We start from the raw sequence: 17,951 nt of genomic DNA, 5'->3' as shown, positions 1-17,951 counted from the left end.
ACTCTTGTAGCCGCGGTGTTGGCTGGGGCAACAGTAAAAAAACAGAAACACAGCAGACAGTATTTGGTGGATTTGATTACATTTCATAGATTAAAAACAGTATCTTTGTAATTTAGAGTAGTCCATCTGAAAATATCTTGAAAATTTAAAAATGGTTGGTTTTGTACAGTTATGTAAACAAATAATCCTTAATCCTCAGATCTTTAACCCACAGTAGCTGCATAAACATCAGAGAGAGGTAGCAGCTAAGCAGGTACAGTGGGTACGAAAAAAGAAGAAGGAAGAAGGAAAAGTTTAAAGATGATATTATTTTCACAGTTAGCTAAACAGTTTCCAAATGCTCCTCCTTGCTATGCTATGCTATCATAGACATGCACAAACTGAGAAAGAAGTAGCATGGATTTGATGGATGGGGATGGGACAAAGTGTGGACAGAAATAGGATTGCTGCTGAACAATCAAAGAAAATGTGAATGGACATAATGCATAAATAATATGAATTAATAAAACTGGGTAACACTCCAGAAGAGAAGTCAAGAGACCAAGGAAAAAAGCATTACATGTAGGGATGGGGATCGAGACCCGGTTCCAAAGGACCCAGTTCCAAAATTTCTCAAAACCCGAAAATCAATAAGGTTTGACCTTATCAATACTGCTATCAAGACTTGCGGGCTATGATGTAACGTTATGTCTCGAGAGTCAAATGTGATTTAATTTGAAACGCAATGGATAAGAAAATCATCAGGCTGCAGTCTCTGCCTGCTCTCTGTTGGCTCCTACACACACACACAACGGCAGCAGAGCGAGAGGCTGCGCCGTCACGGTAGAATAACGGTGAGGGTGAAGTTAGCTCCAAACTACTGCTAACGTTAGTTGATGACAGCTACGCTCGTTACTGTAAGTACATGCAATAAAACCTTTGCAAGTAAAATGACAATAGTTAATCAATACACCTGTCTGTAAGGTAACGTTAAACATGTAGAAATGGTTAATTTAATCATCTCTGTCCTCAGTATCTCATCCTGTATGTTTTATACAAGCACAGCTAACACTAGCTTGGCATTAGCCAAATGTTAAAAACAAGCTACATAGAAAGCTGTCTGTCTGGAGCACAGACTGGTCTATAGTCTTAAAAACTCAACTGCTGGCTGAGACAAACCAGCCGTTCCTCCTTTGACCTGGTAACGTTACCTGCAGCCAGCGAGAGAGGAGGAGGGACTGATACAGACTGATGTTATTCTTTCTAAACGTCACTCACTACTTGTGATGTCAGATAAAGTTATTGAGTTACTTTGCTGTTGTCTAGAAACAACATTTAGTTGTATTTAAAATATTAAATAAAAAAAAAAGAAAAAAGGCAGTTAATATGTACACTTCAATATGTTTATTTAATTGCAAGTGATATGTCATCTCAATATATAACAATGTTATCGCACATTGAATATTTTCCTCATACCGTGCAGGCCTACCTCATGCCCGTTGGGTCTGGTCTTACCAAATAACCATCACTAAATAATAGTATCGATAAAGAATCGTATCATTAAGCAGTCTCAATAAGGGTATCAATATTAATAAAAATGAACGATCCCCATACCTAATTACATGGGACGTTTTGCAGAGCTGTGTGTGACCAAAAAGCATGGACAATATAATTGATGAACTTGACAACAATATTGCTGTAAATTAGTTTATAAATTAACTCATGTTTTTGGAGGCCCAGTAAATTGCCAGATAATGTTTGCAATATCACATTAACCAGGGATTATTACACGGCATAAGGCATTCAGGACTGATTTTGTGCGTCGTAATAACTTGCGTTTTCATTCTTCTTATTCCTAAAAGGTCTATCACTCAGGTTCTCCATTATTATCACCGCTTCAAAATGTGTCATATTGCTTAACTGCTGGATTATTAAATGCTGTGTTATTAATAAATGAACTGGCAATGTATTACACACCAAGTTTCATTCACCGATTTAGTGGGATGTTTTAGAAACGTGTATTTACAGTGAGAGAAAAGAGAGAAAGAGAAACCGACCGAGAGTATGGGTTAATTGACAGAGAGGAACTCGGGAGCAGAATGTGAGAGAGGCCGGCAAGTGAATGTGATATAGCAGAGGCTGTTTAATATCAGAGGAAGGAAAAGAGAAGGGATTAAACAAAGGAACTTGAGATGGAGGAAAGGGGGAGATGAAAAAATGTGGGAGGGTGGGATGGGGACGATTAAGAGGATGGATGGATGGATGGATGGATAGACAGATGAACAAATGCATGGAGTGGATGTGCCTTAACAGCCTAAGGTGAAGACAGAGACTGACTTCTGCTTCACACTGATACCACGGACTGAATTGATGTGATACCCACCCCTCTCTCTCTCTCTCTCTCTCTCTCTCTCTGTGGGAATTCTCTGACCCAGTTAGCTCCTCCACCAGGCAGCAGCAGAGTTATTTTTAAATATACAGGAGACAATACTTTGTCCTCTGCTCGTCCTCCCCTCATTCGTTTGCTTCCTTCCGATCTTCCTCTCCTTCATCTTAGTTGTTCCCATCCTTTCCTCTCGTACCATCCTGTGTTTCTTCCTCCCTTTTTATGTCTGTATTGGCTTTTATTCTTTTGTACTCCTAAAGGGATGTAAAGGTTTCATCAACTCCCTGCTTGGTTTGGTACAAGATACTGGTTTGATGGTTCAGTGTTATCACATAATTTTAGCAATATTGCAGACAATTATGCACGTAAACAAAAGCTTTTAAATATTATTTCCAAAGCACTTCTTAATTATGCACTTGAGATCTGACTTCATTTGTTAACTTGGCGTTTTGTGACTAATCTCTGTCATAGCACAACTAGAGAAAGAGCAATGTGTCAGAATTTGCATTTCAGTGCAAATACATAGTATGATAACCAAGAGATCACTGACAGGTGTAGAGTCGCAGAACGGGACATTTTGCATTTCTAATTTTATAGATTTGTAATCATAAATCTATAAAATTATAGATGCTGTTAGCAGAAAGTAGTGTAGGCCTACATGCCATGGACACTGCTTTCATTATTTAATGGTGGAAAGTAAATTTAGAGCAGTATATAGTAAATAGGTGAGTGATTTCACACTCAGCCAAAGTCTCCTTTCCTCCTCCTCTCATCCTCTCCTCCTTTCCTCTCCTCTCCTCTCTCCAGAGCGTAAAGGGACAGAGAGTGGTTGCGGGTGTAGACAGGTCATCTATTCGCCTCCTAATGATGATGGATGGCAGGACTGCAGAGAGCGCGAATAGAGAGGAAAGTGGAGTGATTCAGGGAGATAAAGAAATAGCAGAGTAAGAGAAGGTTGTGTTTATATTTGTCTGTTGTGCTGGCGGGCAGGTGGTGGGAGTTTTAGTGATATGTTGATCCTCAAGTGTTTATCATTCTTGTCATCTACCTGATAGCAAACAAGCACACACATACGCACACCTGTGCTTGTGAGGTAACATCTGGTGTAGTGCATTGAAAAGTACCCTTCTGAAGATACATGTGCACCTTGAGCATGTGCATACACACACACACACACACACACACACACACACACACACACACACACACACACACACACACACACACACACACACACACAGTCATTTTCTCAGCATCTCCACTTACTTGTGATAGCTTCACAAACAGTGCTGTACTCTGTTGCTGTATTTAAGTGGCATAATCAATTATCTAAAGTATTTGCATAATCTCCCTGCACAGATTGACTATATTTATTTGGTAAATAGTAAATCACTGTATCTCTGTAGATTATCACAAGTGAATCATCGGTGCATAACAAATACACACTCCAACAGAAAGAGGCCATCATACTGTATGTGATAAGAAAGAGAATAAATATTTGATATTATTAGGAGGGCTACAACTAACAATTACTGTTACTGTCATTGTCCATAGAAAATTAAATAAAATTGCTGTTTACAATCGGAACCCAAGGTGAAGTCTTCAAATTGCTTGTTTTTTCCGATCAACAGTGTAAAACCACAAGATTTATATAAGCAGAGAAAAGCAACACACAGTTATCACATTCAAGAGTACAGTAGGTGGCAAACCTCAAAAGTTTGTTGTACCAAAATGTCTTGTTTCCAGTTTTAAATTTTTTTTATATTTGAGAAAATGTGGAAATGTTTGAGATTTTTACTTGAGAAACGGTTATCTAAGTAGACCATGTTGCCAATGTACTAATGTTACATTAAATAATTTACCTCCTAATCTCAGAAGCAGATCAGACCAACTCTACTCTAGCTGCTGATACTGAAGAATACTTTTTTTCATACACGGAAACATGGGAGCACAGTCCATACTCTGTCCCTAAAAGCCAGGTTGTTGGTGTTCAGACATGGTGTCTGTGCTGAATGGGAAGACCACACTACAGTTCTCAAAGACCCCCTTCTCTGAGTGTGGCTCACCTCTCTGCTATATCACACCTTCCTGCCTCAGACGTCCAATGGGAGTGCAAATGTAAGGTTGACAGATAGGAAGTGTTAAATTCCATCTGTTAGGGTTACCACACATTACACACACATGCGCACACACACACACACACACACGTACAGTGGTAAAGTCTCACCCTTCCCAAAGTACAGACAAGGAGGCAGGCTGTAGCTATGGCAACCTAGAGAGAAGGGAAATGATTGGGCAAGGCTTGGATTTGTTAAGAGCTACTGTATGAAGCCTAGGGCGAGACTTAGTCACTCTTTCTCATTTGGTGAGCTTGTGTGTGTTGATACGAGAGTGGGCGAGAGAAAAACAAGGAGTCAAGACTTCCCTTCCTTATTCCTCTTTCTGTCTGTCTGCCCTTTTTCGTGTTCTGTTTGAGCGCTCTGTCAGTTGTCAGGCTGAAATTATAGATCTGGGCAAGCCCGGCATTTACTCATTTCAGCACAGTCCATAAGCCCGGAAAAAAACACTGTGAAATGCATCCATTGGTCGCATACACTTGCATGCCTAATTAAATAAAATGAAACACTTCACAGGGGAGATACTAAACAGCCGCAGAGTAGCTGTGACGTCAAATAGACCATATAAGCCCAATGTTTCAGTGAAAGACAGCCATATGTTCATATTTTGCCTTTATCTTATGCCTGTGTGTGTGAGAGAGAGTTTTATTATGCTCTTATGTCCGATCTTACTATTTATGGATCAGATAGGAGCCTCAGTTTTCCGATTTGTTCCTGTTTTGTGTGCTTTGTTGCAGTAGTACTATAGAGTATACTGTATCTTCAATGCAAATGTTCAGAGTAATCTACCAAGACGATGTGATGGAAATTGTATAAAATATAGAATTTAATACCTTTTAACAAGCTTAATTTAGCCGTCTGTAGCTAACATTCATGCACCTTGCTATAGCATCTTTCCAGTTGGCCTAGACAATATAGCTAGAACCACAGAAATACTGCAATAGTATTGTTGCATTTTTATGCAATTGTAATACTGTCTTAAATCATAAAGATAATTCAGTTATCCTAAAATGATGCATTGATACAATAATGAAGGATTTGCGTGGCGAAAACCAAATGTATCTAACAATCATTTTCATTATCGAGTCATCATTTGAAGATGACGTCTTTAAATTGCTTGTTATGTCGGCCAACTATGCAAAATAAAATAAAAAATTTATTATAAGACAAAGAAAAGCAGCAAATTCTCACAACTGAGAAGCTGGAACCAATTAATGCTTGCACATTTTTGCTAGGATAGATTTAATCAATTAACAACCAAGTTGATGATTAATTTTCAATCAGGTAATTGATTCATTAGCATATCATCACATAGCTCTAGTTAAAACACTGTACTTGAATGGAGAAGCCACATAAATGGGGGATTTATAACATAAAAGACTTAAGGAAGATGTCATTAGTTTAATTTCCATGGATACAAAACAACCTGTGAGATATTGTTTCAACTTAGAAAAATAATGATGTGATATTTTTCTATCTGGCACAGCCCTACCTTATAGTGTGCTGTGAGCCAAAAATTTGAAATTTAAAAAAAAGGACACATTCAAATATCCTTGGTGTGTCAACTGTTTTGGCAGCTCAATGCAGGTCATGTCTCCTACGCTGCACTTGTGTGAATGGCATTTTGCACTCTTAATAGCTGTGTGTGTGTGTGTGTGTGTGTGTGTCTCCTGCAGAATACGTTAGTGTTAAACATTTTAGCTCCTGTTCAGCGCATTTGTAAGTAGTGATTTTAGGGACCTACGCCTACACACAAGTGTGCCCACAAACCAGCACCAATTGCTGCAGCTGTAAGGAAAACATAGAGGGCGTCTTTAGTGATGTTTGAAACAGGGGTGTCTTTGTACATGTCAGGTCACAACCAACTACTGGAGTTCGCTGTGTGTGTGTGTGCGTGTGTACTTCAGAACAGTGTGTGTACCTTTTGCATTCAGCTGTTATTAAAGCCCCGGCTCAGAGTCCCACCAAACAGCTTCGCTTGAATAAACTGAATTACTCTACAGAATTGAGATGGCTGTCCGTGGGCCTTTTTAGCAAAGCAAAAAGTTGCAGCACCACATTTACAGATGCCATTATCTTTTTTTTTTTACTTCTTTGTTGCAGAACAAAGGGAAAAGATACCCTTTGATCAATAGTGGAAAGATACAATGCTGCAAAAGCATTAAATTGTCTTCCTTTTTAAATTAAAGTTGTTCTTTTTCTAATTGGGCTTTGGGCTTTTAGAGAATCTGGAGGTTTTATTTAACTCAACATAAAAGCCGAGTGTGTCCGTGTATGTGTGTGTTAACACAAGTGTTCATAGAAATTCTCTACAATGGTTCTAGCATCAAACCTGAAGTATAGTCTAATCATTTTAAGCCTATTCATTTTTAATGCATGGTAGAATAGATAAGTGGCCTATTCTCAAACTCAAAATTTGTGATTCAGTTGAACTGGTCACTAGATTATTTCTTTTACAACAGAAAGGCTATTTGGTTCACTTGCTTCTGGGAATAAAGAAATGCAGTCAGCAGTAAATTTAGTCTGCAATGGGTGTGTCTATATATGCTTAAATTGTTTGTATTGTTGAGTGGAAGGAGCAAAACTTCCTGACCCACTAGATTGAGGAACAACAGTCTGAACCTGGAACGTCGCTGGCACCTCTTACTCTGTCTCCACTTCCCCATCCGTGTTGCTCCTCCCAACCTCACGCTCTACCTCTTTTACTGTGCATTAGGCTTGCATCAGTCATCTTATTTCAATGCTGCGTTCTATAACCTGTCATGGCTCTGGCATGCAAACGTGGATTTTAATCAATGTCTTTTGTACACAAACCAGGACTTTCTATCCTCACATCTACTCTTAAGCCTCCTGTCTTATTCCTATCCACGTATTCATTTTGTCCCCCACCCCACTCCATCCTGCCGCAACCCATTTTACCCTTCACCCTCTAGTTGTTTTCCATGTAGAAACAGAGAACCAAGTCTTGGGCTTCCTCCAATTGGTGTGTGTGTGCGCTAGTGCAAAGGTGTGCATTTGTGGGTTATAAGAGGGCCTTGTTCCTCTTTGGCTGGTGGTAGCTGTCTTTCTGTACAGCATTTGGTGGTACGCCTCTGTAGGTTTTTATATCTGTTGACTTTTTTAATTGTCCGCTTACCTAAATGCACGGACTCTTAACACGCACACACACACACGCACACACACACACACACATGCACACACACACACATGCACACACACACACACACACACACACACACACACACGCTACACATACATGCACTGCTCTCAGAAGTCTTTAAACTGAATTAATTTAGATGTTTTTAAACGCATACAAATTGTGTATGCAAGAGCTTCACTGTAATGAAAATGATTTATGACAGATTATCAGGATTAGGATTACATGCAATATTTTTAAATTTGAGAATGAGGTTAGGGATACTCTCTCATATCACAATTACTATTAGAGTGTATGCATATTAAAAAGGGATTGTCTTTTTTTAATTTTCTTTCACAAATTGAATAGCAAAACAAATTTTGGAATTTTAATTTTTTATAAAAGCACACTGGTGTTTCACAGTGAGATCACTTAATGTGCTTCCCATGACAAGTCAATCTCACTTAGGCTCAAAGCTAAAGAAAATCTCAGTGACCACATTTTCACTGACTGCAATATTAATAAAATAATCTGAATAAGATTATGATTATGACTAAACTAAATACTGAATAAGCAACATTTTCTGATTAGTCCATGATAATAATAAGGCCTGGAGCACAGTACCAACAACACGGCAGCTAACGACATGCAGTCCACTAACACCATAAAACAACCAGCTCACAGAAAAACACAGGCTCCAGGTAAGGATACAAAACAACAGTAAAGGTTTATGTGCTGAAGCCCATCAGACCAAACAGGTTCAGATGATGCTGAGTAAGAACAAAGTGAGCATTAGTAAAGCTGGAGAAACACAGAGAAAGTCACGTTAGCTCACCGGCTAACGCTGAGCAGTTGCTAATGTTATCTAGTGCAAAGTTATATGCTTTCCACATTTCTTCACCAACTAATGCAAACCATGTTACTATCTTGTGTACCACTGTTGATTTAGCCTGTAAGAAAGGATCTAACAGTAAAGCAAATGTGGAGCAATTTGTTTACTAAAGTTAGCCTATAGTGATGCAGCCAGTAGCAGCCAGCTAACGCTACAGTAGCTCGGACCTGCTGCTTTTTGCTTTGTAACGTTCAGTTTAGGTTTATTGTGGTTTTACCAATACTCAGGTAGACAGCTTCTCCACCTCTCAGTCGCTGTAATGCCGCATTCAGACCAAACGCGAATTTTCGCCTCGCGACGCTTTCCTCACCTGAGTACATTCGCTGCAAGTGTTCACACACAACGCGAGAAGGCGATTTTAACGCGATAACGTTAATAAACACAACTTGCCATTACTACAGCTGTATGAACCCAAAGTAAACATTTTGCTGTGATTAAATAGCAATAAACAGATCAAACTGATGCTGAAATAACTACAACATGAATTCATACTTTGTCAGGACTGTCACCAAGACAGCAGGACAACAACTTCTAAAATGTTTGTTTTCTGAATGGAGTTCGGATCGATCAGGGCTATGCTATGCTAACTTGGTCACAGTAAAGTACAACGATAGCTGGACTAAAGTTACATACACATGTTTTCTTAACTCACCAGGTAGTTCAACCTCCTTGCTTTCTTTTCAAGTAGTGCCAAACGACGCTAACAACACTGGAACCGGATGTGCACAGAAGCTAGCTGCTGAGAAGCTCGAGTGAAGATAAATCAACGTTGTAATCCTATAAACTAAAGTAAAAAGCTTATTTAATAAAAGCAGTTTACTCTGAGCTCCTCCCTCGAGCAAACGGCGTAGTTGCGAGCAGTCCGACCATGGGGGTTTATTTGTCCGAAAGCTGGAGCGCTGCTTCCTGTTCATCTAGCCCAAGTTTAGCAGCTCTCAGCCAGTCAGCAGATTTTCAATCGCCCGCTCTGCCTTGCCCTCTCCACACAACGCTCTGAAGCTGTTGGTGACGTACGGACAATCTCAACGTCGATAGGCTATCGCGACTCAGCGTCATGCGAATTTCTCGCTTGAATTGAAAATATTCAACTCGTGAATTTCTTCACGTTGCCTTCGCGTCGCCGCACCGCCGCCTGACAGGAAATCGCGGCTCTACGCGTCTTTGCATTGACTTTGTATGTAAACTCACTGCCCTGAACGCTCGCTTCGCGTTTGGTCCGAAAGCACCAATACCAGCGTGACCCACATAACATAAAACACTGCAACAAAACGGTCACAACAACCCAGAGGAAGAGCCATCCACTATCACTAGTTACAGTAAAGTTACTTACTGCGGTCTAACTGATGAACGTTGCAGTGGGAGTTTACCTGAGTTTCCAGTTCTGTCTGTTCTCCCTGTCTCTCTATAGCCGCTGTCCCTCTGCCTTTTTTCGGGTGTATTAAGGCGATATGCGAGTGGCTGCGCTTTTCCCTGATTGCAAAATGACTATTAGCATCATTGACAATCTGTCACTAATAAGCTAAATTTCTTACAGGTTGTTTTATGCGCTGAGTAAGGTTCTTTTACCACCTACTGTAGCATGAAATTATGTCTCCGTTTATGCTCCATTGCGTCGCAGTTTGACACCTAGCTTCTTATTTCCCATCATCAGTAATGGTTTACAAATGAGATGTGAAGGATAACCAAATTAAGGGATGCTGTCGACTGAAGGTTTATTTCACTCTCTCATGAGCGCTCTATTCTGAACACATGTCACTCACTGGAGACCGCTATCTGACAGTATGTCTCCTGCTAGAGAGTGAAGAAATGTTTATTTGTGCTAAGTTTTTTTTCTCCATCTTTAAACTGATTCACCACGCCTGTTAGAGGTGTAAAAAATGGCTTACATGCCTAATCTACATGCCATATTTTACCATTGCCTAATACATCTACCAGGTTTTCTGTGAAAAATAACTAGATAAAGATTATCTTTGATATAATATTAACATCTCTCAATTCAGTGTGGCTTTTTTCAGCAGTTTTGTTTGTGCTCTGATTCATATGTCAATTGGATATTGAAAATTATAACATTTGTAATATGTGTATCAAACTGTAATTACTCCAACAGATTGCTGACTAACATGTTTTAATGATGGTAAATCCTTTTGCTTGAAAAATGGTAATGATGAAAAACACTGTCCTCTTGAACTTCTAGCTTAGCTGTTCAAGAACTCACATTGATATAACTGTACAAGTCATAGTTTTGAGTCACTGTGCAGGACGCAAAATGCCAAATAGTGTATTCTTCTTTATTATAAGACATATACGCTTAAATAAGACAAATGATAACATATTCTACAACTCTCACTAACCTTAATTTCTTATACTCACCCTTTCTTGTCACATCTTGTTTGCCAGCTCAGTTTTTCTGAACAAAGAATACAAAATAAAAAATGGTGTGATTAAATGGGATGCGTCGGTGGCTGTCTAGACGTCACTCAAATACATGTAAATAAATACAAAGTTTACAAGAGAGTATTTGAAGAAATAAGATTTACTTTATCTTGATAAGATTTTAATGATGCATGCCATAAAGTTCTACAGGACGATTGTGTGGTGAGTGAGTTTGTGTTTGTGTGTGTGTGCCATTTGTAGTGTACTGTAAGTCTGATGTGTGTGCGAGTCAGAGTTGTGAATAGAGCTGCGATCAGAATGCACCTGGTAACCAGTTTGTCTTGCAGAACCATGACATTACATCCATTACACCAACCAACACCCGTCTCAGTTATGCTCTCTTACACAAGGTGTGACCGCTTCTCAAAGCAAGACAAAGCAAATACTGTACATTTGTTCTGCCTTGATTTTCTTGGCTAAGGGACTGTATCTGTAGGAGGGTGCGTTACACAGTATCTCAGAGGGTTGTATTTTATACACCGTACAGTGTACTGTGTATTGTCTGATAGGATTATTGCTGTTTCACTGAGATTTCTTAATTCCCCTAAACGGTAAAGCAGATATATGATATTTCCCAGTAGTCCAGCAATCAAAGTTGTTCCCATTGATTTACAATAGTACAAATTAAACCCAGCTAGATTCATCTGGTTCATTTATTACAAGTGCCAAAATATGCTTTAGCTAATAAAAGATAGCACACAAACCCAACACTCCCTGTAGCTTTGTTTCACAGTTAAGTCTCAAATGACAATGACTATGGTAGTTATGAAAAGTAGGTTTTAATTGAGAATAGATGTAGTCAGTCTATAAAGGTAGTTTGAAGGTGAAAACCCACAGGTGCTTATTGCGGTATGGTTATACATCACACTTTCATAACAATTAATTACAGTAAGCAACTTTCCTGTGCCCTTCTGGGAATATAAAAGCAGTGCATTATAAACCTTGGAAAGTGGCTTATGTTGGGAGAAGACAAGCCCAAGTGGAATTAATGTTGCATGCATGTGTTTATGTAGCAACACATACAGGCAGGGGCAGTGTCCTGATTGTCTGGTCAGTGAGTGTTTGTATGCCTCTGTGTATTCCACAAATGCTCTTTAGTTTACTTCAGCTTCTCTCCCTTTTTACCATGTCTTTTTTTATTCCTCTCTTTCATCCATGCTTCCTATTCAAGGTTTTTTCCTGTTCCCCATCCCTACATATCACTAGGCAGGTCTGCTGTGCTCATAAGTGAATCAGTCATACCCCAGTGCAAAATAATTACTCTTAACGCACAGACATAAAAGATGCACAGAGTGCCAACCTCTCGTCTTTCACTGTCTGTCTGTCTTCCCTGCTCTCTCTCTTGGTTTTTCTTATAGATAGATAGCATACATGCTTGTGTTTGAGTGAACATGCAAGGTAACACATGATTTGACTATTTAACTACACAAGCATATCTTCATTTGTACCTCTTTTTTACATACCCCCCCTTTTGATGTCAGCTGCTCAACGTGTGACTTAAGTCAAGCTGAACATGATCCTTAAGTGCTGTCGTCCTGATGTTAACCAACCTTTGACCTTGCGTCTTCTCAGGTGCTGAACCCTGCCTGCTCTGACACCGTGACTCCAGACAGACACAGTGGCTGACTCTGAAAGAAAAGTGGGCAGATAAAGAGATAGGAGGACAGAGGGAGGTGAGTGGAATGAAGAATGGAATCCATTCTTATATCTCTGTCGATATATCTCTGTATATTCTATCCTGCGCTCTGTCTTGCTCTGTACGCGAAAGGGCTGCTGCAGGGTTGGTGGCTTACCGTTTACATAGCAGCCCAATCAGACAGAAAACAAGAGAAGCCCTGTAGCTGAGAGGTTGGCTCACACCCCTGCTGAGCCCCAGACTGAGTGTGTTTGTCTGTGCCTGTGCGCATGTAGATGTGTTAAGGTATTTGCAGCTTCATTCAGCCAGAGTTCATGTGGAGAGAGTCAAGATTATCATGTTCATGAGAAGCCAATGTTTTTTTTATGTCTGCAATTTCTCTCTACTTCGTGCTACAACTTCCCAAGAAAACCATCAAGCAAGACATCATATTTTGAGACTAATAAATGGAAGGGGAGTAAAATGTTGAGAGCTATTTTCAGACATACGTGTCTTCTGAGCAGCAACAATGGCAGCACACATCGGCCTTTTTTGCTCCTATATATAAACAACATGCCATCAATTTTCACATGCTGACCTCAAAGCCTTTGGAGGCCGAAAAGAGAAAGCTGTTAAAATCTTCTGTTTGCCTTTTATATCTCATTCCCTCCTACTGTATCTGCTCACCTATATGTATTCTCTGAATGAACAAAAGCCCCATGTTCATCCTGTGGTCTAGTCTTCAGTGTTAATGTACATTGAGGATATTTTGAGGTCAGACACATTTTTGTGATCACAGTTGGTCTGGGGGCTGTGGTCCGAGTGGTTGCCGAGTTCACCGACTGCTTTGGTAAACTGCCTACTTATGTATGTAAAGTAGCTTTTATGCAATTCACCCAGCGGCCTTCCACACTATCATCTCAGTGGGAGTGTTTTGGGGTCTGCGGGTGTGTGTTTATGTGTAAATAATTGATTACTGTAGAGGTTTTAGTGGATCGCTGGTAAGACTGAACCGGGCATGAATAGGCTGCTCCTCTGCTTTGCTCCACAGTGTGCATAACATAAGTATAACATGTATGCTGCTGCTCAGTGGACTCTCTTATGTTAAGTTGATTTAAGTTGTCTTAGTGCTGTTGGAACGATTAGTCGATGAATCATAGAATCACAGGAAATCCAAGCAAACGTTGATGGACAACAACTTTGATATGATATTAATCATTAAAGCCAAAATATCACGCATTAGCCGGGTTTGCTGCTTTTCTGTGTTTTATGTCAGCTTAAGATGTCACTTTGATTTCTGGTAAACTGTGATGGACATTTTTCACCATACTGAACACGTTTTACACTAAATGATAAATTGATTAAACTAATAATCCACGCATTAATGCATTAATTGATAGTGACAATCATCTGTAGTTGTCGCTCTAGTCTGTGTTATGTTTAACAGGTAACAAGCCAAGCTATGTTTTCTGGTTACTGGCATACATACTCGTTGTATTTATCCAACCAGAAATATTTTTCACATAAAGCCCCCCTTCTTTCCATCTTTCCCTCTTTTTTCCCACACTTTTCTCATCTGCTGCCTAAAGCACTTTTGTTTTCTCTGTTTATTTCTTCATCTTATCCTGTTCTGCCTTATTCATGCTTCTTCTTCTTGTGTGTCATTCCTTCTCTCTTTCTTGCCCCTTAGCCGCAGTGTCCTTGAGAAAGCAGTGACTTTGCCGGTGAGCGCAGCAGAGCGCATCTCTCTCTCTCTCTCGCTCTCGCTCTCTCTCGCTCACATGCTCTCCCATTGACACTCACTCAACCCCCCGAACACACACACACACACACACACACACACACACACAAATTTGGTAGGTCCATGGCAGCACTGTCAAGCACAACCAGCCCTTACAAGTCTCTTTTCTTTAGTCTCCATAAATAATTCATCACCAGTAACAGTGGCTGAACTTTATGCAAATATTGACAAACCTATTGCTGAGAAAATTTAGACAGTCGTTTCTTTTGGTGAGCACAGTTTTTGTCCACTTACTGTTTCCAGAAACATATAGTAAGACATCAACAAACTGCTGACGCAAGCGAAGTATCTCAAAGTCACGGCAAGATTGAGAGTTCTCCAAAATCAGTCGTTCAAACCGAAGTGAAAGGGAGTTATGTAGTTATTAATTAGTTAATAGTTAGCCTATCTTTCTTTAATAATGCTTGTGGCTGCTTGTCAATTACATCCCACACTGACATGCTGCAAACATAACAGATGACACTGTGTCCATTAAAAAGGCAAACAATAATTCAAAAGTTGAATTTTAGTTCAATTCACTTTCTTGGTTAGATAATGAGATGTTCAAGAATACTGAATTTAATGCTCTTCCTCAAGGTTTGTTACAGAATTCGGACAAATTGCCCTCAGGTGATACCGCAGTTAGCCTGCCAAAGTGGAAACACGATGCCTTTGTGCCCTCCTCCTCATTAAAGATGCCCTCCACTAATCTTGGCTGATGACGGCCCATTGTCACAGTTTTCCGCGGCTTTTGAAATATAGATGGAGTCTGATTGTCTGGTTGTAAGATGAGATGTTATAGTCTGTTGATACTGATTGTTCTCTGTTTTCCATTAGAGTTCATAGAGTGTGTATTGGGTCACTGCTTTTTTCCTGCCGCCTTATGTGTTTCCTGTTGGATATCGAGTGTCTTGCTGTTACCTAGCTGCAGTGCTATGCATGGCAGTTGTGTTTTTGTTTCGCTTCCTGAATGTTTAGGATCGGAGTCAGTTAATCCATTTGGAATACATTGAGACACTGATATGTTAAATTTTATCTACCATCTACATGACATCTACCTCCATACACCTACATTTACGTACACTTGACGGTATCTCAGTGACACCATGTAATCTCTCTGTCTCTGTGTGTGTCTCTCTCACTATTTCTTGTGTTTGTCCCACATTCATCTGAAAAATGCTTCCGTAGCCATGGCGACCAATCCCAAGGGGAAAAGTTGTGGCTGAATCTCTTTCTCACTCTCTTTTCCCTCCTTTGTCTCATGCCTCGTTGCAATCTAATGCTTTTCTTGCACACAAACGTACACACATACACTAGCATGCCAGAATCCAAAAGCAGAGGAGATGCAGTTTGTGTGAGTCACAGTGTTGTTTTGGTTTGAGCTCAATTAAGCACTGATGTAAAATACGTGACCTAATTACTGAGAAACAGTAAACCTGGGGATGGAGTTGAGGATGAATTGCTTTTTCCCCCTCAGTTTTCTGCACTTTCTTTCTTGCTGTCTTGCTTGTTAGTGGCCATGACTGTTCCACTTGAACTTTTAGACATTAAACACACAAAAGACACTGATGCAGAAATGCTATTGAAAAAAAGAAGGTGAAGATGAAGTGAGGAGGCAGAATAATGTCATAAGAAGTTGGAACTTGAAAAAGAGAGTCCTGTACTGATAAACAGAGTGAGTTGTCATTGCTCCGCTACAGAAGGGCTTCAACACACATATGTGTATGTGACCATGTGGGCTACCAAGAGGTGTTTCTGGGCACGTAGCCTCATCTGACATAGGTAATTTCAACCTTCTCCTTATTGACTTGTATCTTGCAAAGTATGTTTTTTTTGTTGTGTTTTTTTTTTAGCATTATCCTTTTACTTTGTAAATCTTAGTATGTGGTTTTTATGGATGTGGCTTTGTCAAGATGCTCAAAATGCAGAAGGTACAGTTTTGTGAATGCATAATATTCAATTGTTAGTTATTAACGACAAGTCCTGTACTTGTGGCTAGGTAAAGTTTAGGTTAGTACTAATGTAAACAGTATATTTTTGTGAAAAAGACATATCAGCCATGCCTTCACTTCTCTTCATCCCTTCTTTCTTTTCTAACAGCCTCATTCCCTTCACACCCTCTCCCTTGTTCTTTCATCCCCCCGCCTACACTTCCTTCCTTCCTGCTCCCACCTTTTTCGATTCACCCAGTTGTTGTCCTTCTCAGTTTCCCACTTTCTTCTGCTGTTTTTCTCCTTGCAGTTTTTATTCTTCACAATTTCTCCCTTCTCCCCCCCCCCATTCCCTTTCTTTAGCCTTGCACATCCCACCTTATGGCTCCATTATTCTTATCTGAATCAGTCACATCCTGTCATTTTCACCGTCTCTCACTCCTTTATGTCATCCTGTTTTGTCTCTTCCTGATCTCTCATCCCCCCCCCCACACACACACACATCCATCATACTGCACTTATCTCCCTCTCTTCACCACATACAGTAAACCTCTCTTCACTGCATACGGTAAACTATCTCTCAGTTTGTTTCTTTCCTCTCTTATTCTCTTGTTTCTAACCTCCCTTACACGTTTTTCTCCCTCTCTACCACTGTACACCCCCATCAATCCTGCCCTTCCTCCTCTCTCTCTCTCTCCTCCTGCTCCTTAACCCCCCCCCACCCCACTTGGTCCCTCCGTCTTCTCCCCTGAGTCAGAGAGACAGACAGGAAGGAAGTGTGTAATGAAACGACCATATCGAGCACACTGCCCAAATAGACCTGGAATGAATGGAGTCACTGATCAGCCCTTGCTAAAGCAGCGCAGATGAAGAAGTCTGGGGGTTGGTAGAGAAAATTAAACTGCCTAATGTAGCATATACATTTTATGAATACTTCTGTCAGAAAGAATGAGTACACAAACATGTTTACTTTCTCTATCTGTGAATCAATGTGGACAATTAACAACACTAGATGTGTGTTTACTTGGGAACTCATTTAAATGCTATTCTATTACTAGTTAGCTGTATTTGAAACAAAATTTGTATTTGAGTACAGAAGAAAACATTTCTGCTGAAGGAGGAAGCAATCTGCATTCTAGAGATTTTCTCCACTCTTTGAACAGTGAAGCAGACAGGCGAGGCAACAGCTAAAGAGAGTGAAAATTGGAAAAACACTGTCAAGCAGGAAGAGACAGAATGACAGGACGCACTCTCCCAAATCACTGAAGTTGTTCTATGTTTATTAATGCTCAAAATATAAGATTATGTCATCGGGAGGCCATCCTGTGAAATTAATTTCTTAAAAATACTTGATCCTTCAGTGTGATTTGGCTTTTGTAATACATCTCGCTAATCTGTTCATCTGCCTCAACCCATCACACCACCTCTCCTATTATTAATGAAAATGGACAGACAGCGATAAATAGAGACACATCACTACTATACTAAGCAGTGTGTGTGTGTGTGTGTGTGTGTGTGTGTGTGTGTGTGTGTGTGTGTCTCCTGCAGAATACGTTAGTGTTAAACATTTTAGCTCCTGTTCAGCGCATTTGTAAGTAGTGATTTTAGGGACCTACGCCTACACACAAGTGTGCCCACAAACCAGCACCAATTGCTGCAGCTGTAAGGAAAACATAGAGGGC

At 40.0% G+C, this 17,951-nt stretch overlaps 1 protein-coding gene across 5 annotated transcripts in view; it reads left to right on the top strand.

The window, feature by feature from the left end:
* The window catches only part of LOC119914280 (spermatid perinuclear RNA binding protein), a 79,287-nt gene that overhangs the window by 17,246 nt on the left and 44,090 nt on the right, over window positions 1–17,951 (top strand). For all 5 annotated transcript variants that reach the window (XM_038733484.1, XM_038733485.1, XM_038733483.1 and 2 more), the window contains exon 2: window positions 12,516–12,616. The gene's annotated coding sequence lies outside the window, so the exon portion shown is untranslated. The remainder of the gene's footprint in view (window positions 1–12,515; window positions 12,617–17,951) is intronic.

Source organism: Micropterus salmoides, unplaced genomic scaffold (genome assembly GCF_014851395.1).
Source record: "Micropterus salmoides isolate LMB-PRFRI ecotype aquatic unplaced genomic scaffold, ASM1485139v1 Ms_hic_scaffold_20, whole genome shotgun sequence".
Taxonomy (NCBI): domain Eukaryota; kingdom Metazoa; phylum Chordata; class Actinopteri; order Centrarchiformes; family Centrarchidae; genus Micropterus; species Micropterus salmoides.
The sequence above is the reverse complement of the archived record's forward strand: the minus strand, read 5'-3'. Positions and strand labels throughout refer to the sequence as shown.